The sequence below is a fragment of the Neovison vison genome, chromosome 2 (genome assembly GCF_020171115.1).
Source record: "Neovison vison isolate M4711 chromosome 2, ASM_NN_V1, whole genome shotgun sequence".
In the NCBI taxonomy this organism is placed as follows: domain Eukaryota; kingdom Metazoa; phylum Chordata; class Mammalia; order Carnivora; family Mustelidae; genus Neogale; species Neogale vison.
Window position 1 is genome coordinate 118,642,436 of NC_058092.1, and position 12,698 is coordinate 118,655,133.

Consider the following 12,698-nt stretch of genomic DNA (forward strand, 5'->3'; position numbering starts at 1 on the left):
GCCATCTAAAGAATTCTGTTGTAACAACTCACCATTGGTTTATATTTAGTCTTAAGTAGAGGTTAAGGTATTTCTAAGAGTACAAAATTCTGTTAAGTGTAATTAAGACTGATGGAAATGAGAAAAGCAACTCTGTATGTAAAAAGTAGGAGATATGTAAAAGAGAGATAAACAGCCCTAAGGCCACTGTCAGAGCTAAATCCATTCGTAAAAGAATGGAAGGGGAGACTGATCACCTCCCATTAGCCAGGGATACCAAAAGGGGAGGATGTCCAACCTGTTTGAATCTGGAAAATGCCTGACTGTGTGAATGTATCTCTATGGCTCCACCGCTTCCACTATGGAGTCTGAATGGACTGCACCCTAAATCTTGCAGGGCTTCATATGGCATAACGGTCATCTACTCCATGGAGTAGCTCAGTCCAGGATTTATACAGACAGACCTTAAATAAGACGCTCCTAAGTTCCCACGAGGGACACGAGAAGGACAGCATCCAGAGACAGCCCTGCTCCAATGGCAGAGCAGATCACAGCTGTTCTCTCTGGGCTCCTCCACCCAGAATCTGGGAGATGGAACAGGGGAAATTCTGTGCAATGAATTTGGACTCAGCTTAGCACCTCTGTGTTGGCTCTCAGCCCTAGAAAAACGAGAGCCTGAGGGTCCACTTTGAGTCTAGGAAGCCATCTTCCAAGAGGAAGAAAACTCTCTGAAGCTCCGTGAGCTGCTCGTCCCTCTGCTCTGATGTCTGGACTCGATGGGTCACACAAGGGCCTATGGGAGGAGCTCGGGAGTCAAGGCTTCAAATCTTGGCCATCGGAGGCTGCCAGGGACCTGACCCGATTGATACACGTGCAGCTGCTGGCACGTTTCTGAATATGCTGGCTCTCTGCAGCCTCTGCATCTTTGAACAACATGTCCATCTGTCTGAAACATCATTCTGTTCCAAGCACTTAGAAACCCTCCACTACCTCCTCCTTTGTACAGAATGGGTATGACCACAAGGCATCAGTAGCCCAAGAAGGCCGGGGGCCGATGTAACTATGAACGAGAGAGATATGGTAGCTAACCAAGCCTGAACAAATTAAGGTAACAGTAGGGTATGAGAAAGTTCAGCTTCCTCCAGCAAGGGGAGGACGGTTCCATGTTATATAGGGTGTCACGTACACTCATCTGAGAATATCGGGTAAGAACCTTATGATTGTCTACGGCCATACCACCCTGAAGGCGCCAGATCTCGTCTGATCTTGGAAGCTAAGAAGGGTCGGGCCTGGTTAGTACTTGGATGGAAGACTGCCAGGGAATACCGGTTGCTTTTGCTTTGATCTCCAAGAGGGAATTTCTTGGGACGGTGGGCTACTGCAGGCTGTGGATGCTACCTTCACGGAGATGGCACAACCTCTCTACGAACTGGCTAAGGGAGGACTCACTATGGTAGAGTGCGGACAGCTGAGGCAGAAGGAGCATTTCTGGAATTACAAAGAGCCTTACTGTGTGCCCCAGCATTGGTCATCCCAGATGTTACCAAGCCCTTCCACTTGTATGTGAAGGCAGTGCTGACTAAAGAAGTTTTGACTCAGACTCTAGGGTATGGTGAAGGCCAGTGCTCTATCTTAGCAAGAAACTAGATCCAGTAGCAGCTGGGTTCCCCCTTTGCTTCTGCATAATTGCTGCCATGGCCCTCCTGGTCAAGGATGCATGCAAATTGACTCTGGGTCAAAATCTCATATTGACCACCACCCACGTTATCAAAGGCCTTCTCCGGACTCCACCAGACCGATGGATGACGAACGCCCGAGTAACGGGGTATCAGGCCCTTCTCCTCAATGAACCAAAAGTGGCCTTCCGACCCCCAGCAGTGCTAAATCCAGCCACACTGCTGCCAGAAGAGCTAGCTGACCATCCACACGACTGTGGGGAGGTCTTAACCCAAGTCACAGGAATAAGGCCGGATCTCAGAGACTCTCCCCTCCCGGATGCGGAAATGACTCTGTTCACAGAAGGGAGTAGTTACATGGTCAGTGGAAAAGAGGTACGCGGGGGCTGCAATGGTTTCTCCTGGGCAGAGACTCTGGATGACAGCCCTGCCACATAGGATCTCGGTGGAAAAGCAAAGCTGATTGCATTCACCAAGGCACTACAGATGGCCGAGGCCACAGGCACTAACTGGAAACTACAGTGTGCCTACTGGCCCCAGAGCTCTGAGCAAGGAGAATGAACCAGACTCTCGAAAAGACCTTGACAAAGTTAATTCTGGAGGCTGGCGGTGGATAGAAAATCTCCTTCCTTTTACTTTCAGGACACGATGTAATAAACAAGGTGACCCCATTTAAAATAATGTTTGGGAGCTCTGTCCTAGGTTACAGGAGGTTGCCCTAGCAGAAATGACTGATCAGTCTATACCCCAGTCACTGCAGGCATTACAGTCTGTCTTAAAAAGAAGGGATCCAAACTGCCTATACTGGAACAGAGACGGTGGAACCACATCCTTACCAACCCGGGGACTTGGTTTGGATACGTCGCTATCAAGTGGGGAATTTGGAGCCTCGTTGGAAGGGACCATTTACTGTTATCCTAACCACCCCCACGGCAGTAAAAGTGGAAGGCATCAGGGCCTGGGTTCATGCGGGTCATGTCAAACGAGCTGAGAGTAAGGATGCCCTCCAGAAATGGGAAATGCAGCCAAAAGACCCTGCTGACCATAGACTGAAACTAAGACTAAAGAAACTGTGAGTGTATTGTTGCTATACTAAAGAAAATTGGGGCGATAAAATGTTAGTCTTATATGTTCAATATAAGGTAGAACCATCTGAAAAGTCAAGGATTTGACTAATCTCCAAAGAGAAGGGGGGAATGTAAGGGTCTGCCCCTCCCAGAGGAACTTGCTTGTGGACCCTGAATGTAAGGGTGGGGCAGACTGAGTGGAGACATCCAATCAGTAAGCCGTATGTATATCCACTGGGAAAATTGGAATTCAATTGGCCACCTATGTAGGGGCGGGGCTTAACCACCCCCATAAAGGTTACTCTGCCAGGCTGTCAAAGGGGGGGGGCTGCTGCAGGAGAGCAGCGGCTGCTGCAGGAGGGATGGAGTCTGCGGAGAGCGGTGAAGTCCGCGGAGAGCGGTGAAGTCCGCGGAGAGCGGTGAAGTCCGCGAAGAGCGGTGAAGTCGGCAGAGAGCGGTGAAGCGGTGCGGAGAGCGGTGGAAGTCGGCGGAGAGCGGTGGAAGTCGGCGGAGAGCAGGGGAGTCAACGGTGAATAGAAGAGCTGTAACCGCTCTTGTAAGAGCTACAACCGTGTTTGCAGTATCCAGCCTCCCGCCGGCCCCAAGCCGCCGCCTGGAGCCCCCGGCGGCGGCCCCGAGCGCCGCCACCTGCAGCCTCTTGCGGCGACCCGAGCGCCCCCGCCTGCTGCCTCCAGCCTCCGGCGGCGGCCCCGAGCGCCGCCGCCTGCAGCTTCCAGCCTCTGGCGGCGGCCCCGAGCGCCGCCGCCTGCAGCCTCCAGCTTCCGGCGGTCTAGCCTCCGGCGGCGGCACCGAGCGCCGCCGCCTGCTGCCTCCAGCCTCCGGCGGCGGCCCCGAGCGCCGCCGCCTGCAGCTTCCAGCTTCCGGCGGTCTAGCCTCCAGCAGCGGCCCCGAGCGCCGCCGCCTGCAGCCTCTGGCGGCGGCCCCGAGCGCCGCCACCTGCAGCCTCCAGCCTCCGGCGGCTGCCCCGAGCGCCGCCGCCTGCAGCCTCCAGCCTCCGGCTGCGGCCCCGAGCGCCACCGCCTGCCGCCTGCCGCCTGCCGCCTCCAGCCTCCAGCCTCCAGCCTCCAGCGGCGGCCCAGCAGTCCAGTTGTCAGCAGTCCCTCGACGCCTGCGGTCCTGAGACATCTGCGGTCCAGTTGTCAGCGGTCCCTCGACGCCTGCGGTCCTGATGCCTACAGACCCTAGATGCCAGCAGTCGGTCCTGACACCTGCAGCCCCTAGATGCCAGCGGTCTGGAGGCGTGAGCAGCCCTGAGATGCCAACAGCCCCTAGACACCAGCAGCCTCGCTGCAAAATGCCTCGCCACCCCGAACCACAAGTGGCCTTGTCCGCAGTGGTGGCTTCCTCCGGGTGGAAGCCTGGTCAGAGTAGCATCGTGGGAAGCAGAGTCTGTGTCATCTGGGTTGTCCTCCTTGTCATTGTTGCTTCTTCGTCATTGGGAGTGGCCTCATCCAGGAAATGGTCTTGTCCAGAACAGCCTCTTCTTGGGAGCGGCCTTGTCCGGGGAGCAACTTCATGGAGCAGTGGCCTTGTCTTGGGAGTGGCCTCTTCTTGGGAATGGCTCCAATCATGGAGCGGCCTCATCTGCGGAGCAGCAACGTCATCTAGAGCGGCCTCGTCCAGAGTGGCCTTCTTGGAAGTGACCTTGTTGGGTTCATCGTCACCGCCTTTTTGTAAGAGGTAGCTCTGACCGGTAGTTTGATTCCTGATGCTTGGCGCGAAATAAAGTTTTGCTTGACCTTCGCTTTGTATCAGTCTCGTTCCTTTGATCACGGACCCTAACAGAGGGTGAGGATGGAATTTTAAACACAAGCTATGGTTACATTCAGTGCCAAACGGAAGGCTGTTCCAGTGTGCAGCAGCTCATTTGAGACATCCAGCACCTGTGTAAGGGCAGATGTCAGATGTTTGCTTACACTGGACTTTGTGCCTATGATGACAGACAATGGTGGTGTGGGGTCAAGAGGCCATGGAAGATTTCCCACTCTGAGGCTTGTGAGATGCTCCAAAAGCAAGGTTTCCTTCTACTGGACAGGTGGAGTTTGGTTTGTTTGCTTCAGTGTGCCCCATATGGAAAGTTTGGATAGCAGTGCTCTCCCGCATAGATGACTGGAAAGCACACATCCATTGACCATTGCAGCTCAGGAACATGGCAGGGTCGATCTGGTAACTCTGGGACAAAGTACTAAGAGGGCTGAGTTGACATGGAGTTTCATGCTTTTTGATCACAATGCTGGTTTGTATCCAGGGAGAAGTTAGAATGTTTTGGTGGTCAGGGGCCATGCAGGATTCTCCTACACTGAGACACGGACACAGCTACCAAGAGAAAGGTGTCCTTCTGGGGACAGCAGGGGTTCTGTTGTGTGGTTCAAGGAACACATGCTGGAATATAAGTTGGTATTGAATAAAAAGCCTCTGCAGACAGGAGTCTAAACATCCAAACTAGGGTATCGATGAAGTCCTATAGTCATGTCAGGTTCAAACTTCTGACTCAGGGCCTTTGACTTGGATGTCTGCCTGGAGGCAGGGGTGTATTTGTATGTCCGAATGCATATTTGGGTCCAGAGCGTTCTTCAAAAATGAGGTGGGCTCAGAGGCTTTGTACTTTGCTTCTCATATTCAGGGTTTGGGCAACAGTGAAGGGCAGTTTCCTTCAGGAGTGTAGGCACACTCGTCCGGTGTGGGACTGGAGGCCCCATTCTGGAGGGCATGTTGGCCAGGACTTTGGGAACAGAAGTTGCAAACGCGAACCAGTGTTAGGGTGAGGGCCGAGGTGCTCACAAGACCGATCAGCAGGCCCTGAGGGCAGCTCATAGTGTATTGAAATTAAGGTGTCATGGAGGCGGTAGCTCAGGCTTTTCTATCGGGATTGTGTGTCCAGGATGGTCCTAAAAGGTAGGGGTGGCTTCATGAGGCCACGTGATATTCTTCTTCTCTGGAGATTCTGCCCAGCTCCCAGTGTTTGGTGTCTCTCGGAGAAGGGAAGGCTGATGTTTTTCGTCTCAGGGGACCCCCAAAATAGGGATTTGAGAGACAGGTTCTGGGTCTGGGCACCTGGAAAGCACAAACGAGGGTGAGGATTTGGCCCTAGGGACCTGGCAGGCCCAGTCTGTGCACTCCTGGTCTAGCTACTGAGGGTGTTTGTTTGATAGGAGGCTCATGCTGAGGGTCACAATGCCTGTTTGTGCCCAGGGCGTCTCCCATGAGTGGACCGAGTCTCATGGGCCATGCAGCTGGTTCCCACTCTGAGGATAAGACACCCATCTCAACAGCCAGGTTTCTGCCATCGGAAAGGAGGAATAATCCTGTGCTTCAGGTTCCCCCATAGGCAGGGATTTGAGCTACGGTCTGGGGACAGATGCCTGAATATCCAGGTTTTGTAGATATGATGGCTTCGGGCCATGGCAGGTCGACCTGCAGGATAATGGGCCCACTCTGTTGCCTAGAGGTCGTGGCTCTGGCTGTGTGAGACAGAGTCTTAGAGCCCATGATATTATGGTGCTGTCAAGGGCCATGATGTGGGGTTTCTGGGCAGACTCACCAGGCACTTCTTCTTTCTGTGGGGCAGGCAGAATGTTGCATTGTGGCTCCAGAATTCCCTATCAAGAGGGCTTGGGGACCAAGAAGTTGAGAATGGAATTGTTAACACAAGCTATGGTTAAATTCAGTGACAAGCAGAAGGCACTTCCAGTGTGCAGCAGCTGATTCGAGACATCCAGCACCTGAGTAAGGGCGGATGTCAGATGTTTGCTCATACTGGAGATTGTGTCTATGATGACCAGCAAATGGAGGGGAGGCGTCATGAAGCCTTGGAGGATTTCCCACCCTGGGGCTTGAGATGCTCGAAACATCAAGGTTTCCTTCTATTGGACTGGTGGAACCTCGTTTGTGGGCTCCAGGGTCCCCCATGTGGAAAGTTTGGGGAGCAGAGCACTCCTGCATGGATGCCTGAAAAGCCCACCTCCAGTGCCCGTTGCAGATGAAGAAATGGCAGTTTCATACTGGTGACACTGGGTTGAAGTTCAAAGTCACTGGTGTTGACATGGAGTTTCATGTCATGGAGTTTCATGCTGTTGGATCACAATGCTGGTTTGTATCCACGGAGACATTAGAATGTTGGGGCGTTCAGGGGCCATGCAGGATTCTCTTACACTGAGTCTTGGACACAGCTACCAAGAGCAAGATATCCTTAAGCGACAGGATGGGTTCTGTTGTGTGGCTCAGGGACCACATGTTGGAATATAAGTTGGTATTGAAGAATGGGCCACTGGGGACAGGCACATGAAAATCTAAGCTAGGGTATTGATAAAAGTCCTAGAGGCGTGTCAGGTTCAATCTTCTGGCTCAGGGCCTTTGACTTGGATGTCTGCCTGGAGGCAGGGGCTCATTGTGTGGCAGAATGCGCCCTTGGGTCCAGAATTTTTGTCGGAATTGAGGTGGTCTCACGGGCTTTGTACTTTGCTCCTAATCTTCAGGGTTGGGCAACTGTGAAGGGCAGAGTTTCCTTCGGGTGTGTAGGCAAAGTCGTCTGTTGTGGCTCCAGAGGTCCCATCCTGATGGGCATGTGGGCCAGGGCTTTGGGACAGAAATCTGCAAACACAGGTGGTGGGTATTATAGAGGGCACGGCTTGCATGGAGCACTGGGTGTGGTGAAAAAATAATGAATACTGTTTTTCTGAAAATAAATAAATTGGAAAAAAAAATTTAAAAAAAGAAAGAAATCTGCAAACGCGAGCGAGGGTTAGATTGAGGGCTGAGGTGATCACAGGTCTGATCTGCAGGCCCTGTTGGTAGCTCATACTGTACTGAAGTGAAGGTATCATGGAGGCGGTAGTGCAGGCTTTTCTGTCTGCATTGCTATCCTGGACTTTCGCCAAATGTGTGGTTGGCTTCATGGGCAATGGGAGATACTTCGGTTCTGAGGATTTTGCTCAGCTCGCAAGAGTTTGTTGTCTCTGGGAGAGGGGAACAATGCAGTTTTCCGTCTCAGGGAACCCCCAAAAGAGGGATTCCAGAGACAGGTTCTGGGTGTGGGCTCCTGGAAAACACCTAGGAGGGTGAGTGTTTGGCCCTAGGGTGGTACACATGCTCTCCAGGCTCCTGGTCCAGCTACCGAAGGGTTTTGTTTGAAAGCAGCCTCTCGCTGAGTGTAACAATGCAAGTTTGTTCCCAGAGTGGCTCCCATGAATGGCAGTGGTCTCATGGGCCATGCAGCTGGTTCCCACTCTGAAGGTTGGACACCTATCTCAACAGCCAGGCTTCCAGCCTTCAGGAAGGAGGAGTACTCTTGTGCTTCACGTTCCTCCGCAGTCAGGGATTTGAGCTAAAATCTGGGAAAGATGCTTGAATATCCAGGTTGAGTAGAGATGATGGCTTTGGGCCACAACAAGTTGGGCTATCAGAGTACCATGGATTCTCTGCCAGTTGGGCCCCACACCCCTGGGCTCATATGCGTCTTCAGTACAGGAAAGCTGAGTCCATGTTCTGAGGGAATTTTGGGAACATTACTACTTTGAAACCCTCCAACCTGGCTCAGCACAGGGCACATGAGTACTCTGAACTCCAGCCAACCCAGATGTGCACAATGTGTGGAATATCTGGAGATATCAGGCAGAGAGGACATTTAACAAACAAGTAGGTACTAGGAAAAAGAATCACCACATCTCTGTATACAGTGTTAGTCCTTGGAACACTGGCCCGCAGTCCATGGACTGTCAGAAACAACTCAGCAGTGGAAAAAATAATTCCCCAGAAACCTGGCTAACCCAGAGCCCACAGACCATCAATCCTCAAACACAGCCTAACAAAGAGACATTCAGAACTCAAGACAGAGCACCTCCCAGGAACCCAAAGACTGGGAGGTTTCTGATTCCATTTGACACTGGGCAGATGAGTCACACAGAAGCTGGGTGGACAAGGAACCTACATACCACAAGCTGGCCAGGCCAGTGCAGCACAAGGCAGGGAATTCCAGAGAACAGGCTTGCGAAATTCCACGAAACAATGGGTCCTGCATCCCAGCTGGTATTGGTAAAATGATTCAATGCAACAGAAGCATTACCATGGGCCTTTGTACCCAGTGGACAAATACTCAGCTTTCCTCTAGGCCAAGCAGACATCTGGACACTAGACTCACCATGTGCCCTTGGACCAGGAGACCAACAACTCAGATGTCTGCTATGTCATGCAGGCACCTTGAAGAGCCATCTCACCATGTTCCCATTGATATGGAGTCAAACAAATCTCTCTATTACACTAAGCAGGCACCTGGGCATCAGGACCACCATGTGCTCTTGGGCCTGGAGACTGATAAGTGAGCTGTCTAGTAAGCTAAGCAGTCACCATGACAGTGGGCTCACCATGGTCCCTTGGATATTGAGCCCAAGAAACGAGCTCCAGGCTAGGCCAAGCAGATAACTGGACTTGAGCCTCACCATGTGCCCTTAGACCTAGAAACCAACAACTCAGCTCTTTGCTTGGCCAAGCTGGCACCATGACATTTGGCTTACCATGTGCCCTTGGATCTGGAGACCAAAAGCTGAGCTGCCTCATGGGTAAAGCAGGCATGTTGACAGTTGGCTAACCATGTGCCCTTGGACCTGGAGACCAACAATGCAGCTCTGTGATAAGCCAAGCAGGTGACTTCGAACTGGCTCAACATGGGTCCATGGACCTGGAAACCACAAAATCAGGTCTCTACTAGGCCAAGAACGACCTTGACTGCTGCTGCACAATGTGCCCTTAGACCTGGAGACCGAAAAGGGACCAATAAGCCAAACAGACATAAAGACATGTGGCTTACCATGTGCCCTAGGACATTTAGACCAACAACTCAGCTATTTGCCTGGCCAAGGAGGCACCTTGACAAAAGGCTCACCAAGTGCCCTTGGACCAGCAGGCCAATAACGGAACTGTCTGGTGGGTCAAACAAGCACCTTGATAGTGGGCTAAACCAGGGACCTTGGAAGTTGAGGCCAAGAAAGGAGAGCTTGGAAGGACAAGCAGACATCGAGACAGGAGGCTCATCATGTGATCCTGGACCTGGAGACCCAAAACTCAGCTCTTTTCTTGGCAAACTGGACACCTTGGCAACAGGCTTCACATGTGTTCTTGGACCTGGAGAATGACAACTGCATTGTGATGGGCTCTACTGGCATGTTGGCAGGACCTCAAGACCAACAACACAGCTCACTATTAGGCCAAGCAGCCACTTGGACAGCAGGCTTACCATGAGAGCTTGGACTTGGTGACCAATAAGGAACCCTCAGTAAGACCAAGCACATACCTTGAAAGTGGGATCACCATGTACCCTTTTATCTGAAACAACACAGCACATTGCTAGGCCAAGAAGGCACCTGGATAGCAGGCTCACACTGTGTTCTTTAATGGCAATAAGAAACACACAATTCTGCCCCAGGCCAAGCAGACAAATACGTAGTGGGCTCACCATGTGCCCATTGGCCAGTAGACCAAAAATTGAGCTGTCTGATAGGCCAATCAGACAGCTGGGCAGCAAGATCACCATGTGCCCTTGGACCTTGAGACAAACCCAGCTGTCTGATATGCCACGTAGGCACCTGGTAAGCAGGTGCACCATGGGCTCTTGGACCTCAAAACCATCAACTAAACTCTGTGTTCAAGCAGCTAGGAACGTTGATACAGGCTTACCATGGGCAATTGGTCCAGTAGACCAAAAAATCAGCTGTGTGCTAGACCAAGCGGGTATTGTGAATGTGGGTTGACCGTATGTCCTTGGATCTGGAGACCAATAACTGAGCTGTCTGACAGGCCTACCAGGCACCTAGACAGCAATTTCACTGTGTGCCCTTGGACCTTGAGGCCAACAATGAAGATCTACACTAGGCCAAGAAGGCAAATGGACAGCAAGTTCAGCATGTTTCCTTGGACACACATCCTTCTTTCTTCCCAGAGTACAGCACAAACACTTGGCTTTCCAGCTGGCGTCAGATTATGAGACCTATAAACCTGCTCATCACTGCACCAATTTGTCCGATGCGGCCATGAAGACCTGGGAGCCTCCAAACTATGAGCCCTCCATCCCAGGACAGCATGGGACTAAGAAGCTACTGGGATACCAACTTGCCCCCAAAATCTATGGTGGTATGCTTTTCACCTCTGCAGAAAAGTAAGCATTTGAGTCCTTTTTATTTATTTTTATATTTATTTTTTTTCCAATTTATTTATTTTCAGAAAAACAGTATTCATTATTTTTTTCACCACACCCAGTGCTCCATGCAAGCTGTGCCCTCTATAATACCCACCACCTGGTACTCCAACCTCCACCCACCCGCCACTTCAAACCCCTCAGATTGTTTTTCAGAGTCCATAGTCTCTCATGGTTCATCTCCCCTTCCAATTTACCCAAAAGCACATACCCTCCCAAATGTCCATAACCCTACACACCTTCTCCCAACCCCCTCCCCCCAGCAACCCACAGTTTGCTTCGTGAGATTAAGAGTCACTTATGGTTTGTATCCCTTCCTATCCCATCTTGTTTCATGGATTCTTCTCCTACACACTTAAGACCCCATGTTGCATCACCACTCCCTCATATCAGGGAGATCATATGATAGTTGTCTTTCTCCGCTTGACTTATTTCGCTAAGCATGATACGCTCTAGTTCCATCCATGTTGTCGCAAATGGCAAGATTCCGTTTCTTTTCATGGCTGCATAGTATTCCATTTGTATATATACCACATCTTCTTGATCCATTCATCTGTTGATGGACATCTAGGTTCTTTCCATAGTTTGGCTATTGTGGACATTGCTGCTATAAACATTCGGGTGCACGTGCCCCTTTGGATCACTACGTTTTTATCTTTAGGGTAAATTCCCAGTAGTGCAATTGCTGGGTCATAGGGCAGTTCTATTTTCAACATTTTGAGGAACCTCCATGCTGTTCTCCAGAGTGGTTGCACCAGCTTGCATTCCCACCAACAGTGTAGGAGGGTTCCCCTTTCTCTGCATCCTCGCCAGCATCTGTCATTTCCTGACTTGTTGATTTTAGCCATTCTGACTGGTGTGAGGTGATATCTCATTGTGGTTTTGATTTGTATTTCCCTGATGCCGAGTGATATGGAGCACTTTTTCATGTGTCTGTTGGCCATCTGGATGTCTTCTTGGCAGAAACGTCTGTTCATGTCCTCTGCCCATTTCTTGATTGGATTATTTGTTCTTTGGGTGTTGAGTTTGTTAAGTTCTTTATAGATTTTGGACACTAGTCCTTTATCTGATATGTCGTTTGCAAATATCTTCTCCCATTCTGTCAGTTGTCTTTTGGTTTTGTTAACTGTTTCCTTTGCTGTGCAAAAGCTTTTGATTTTGATGAAATCCCAAAAGTTAATTTTTTCCCTTGCTTCCCTTGCCTTTGGCGATGTTCCTAGGAAGATGTTGCTGCGGCTGAGGTCGAATAGGTTGCTTCCTGTGCTCTCCTCAAGGATTTTGATGGATTCCTTTCTCACATTGAGGTCTTTTATCCATTTAGAATCTATTTTTGTGTGTGGTGTAAGGAAATGGTCCAATTTCATTTTTCTGCACGTGGCTGTCCAATTTTCCCAACACCATTAATTGAAGAGGCTGTCTTTTTTCCATTGGACATTCTTTCCTGCTTTGTCGAAGATTAGTTGACCATAGAGTTGAGGGTCTATTTCTGGGCTCTCTATTCTGTTCCATTGGTCTATGTGTCTGTTTTTGTGCCAGTACCATGCTGTCTTGATGATGACAGCTTTGTAATAAAGCTTGAAGTCTGGAATTGTGATGTCACCAACTTTGGCTTTGTTTTTCAATATCCCTTTGGCTATTCGAGGTCTTTTCTGGTTCCATATAAATTTTGAAATTATTTGTTCCATTTCTTTGAAAAAGATGGATGGTACTTTGATAGGAATTGCATTAAATGTGTAGATTGCTCTAGGTAGCATAGACATTTTCACAATA

At 50.4% G+C, this 12,698-nt stretch overlaps 1 pseudogene; it reads left to right on the forward strand.

The window, feature by feature from the left end:
- The first annotated feature begins 1,201 nt into the window (after positions 1–1,201).
- On the forward strand, positions 1,202–1,320 carry LOC122901315 (annotated as a pseudogene).
- Positions 1,321–12,698: the final 11,378 nt, after the last annotated feature.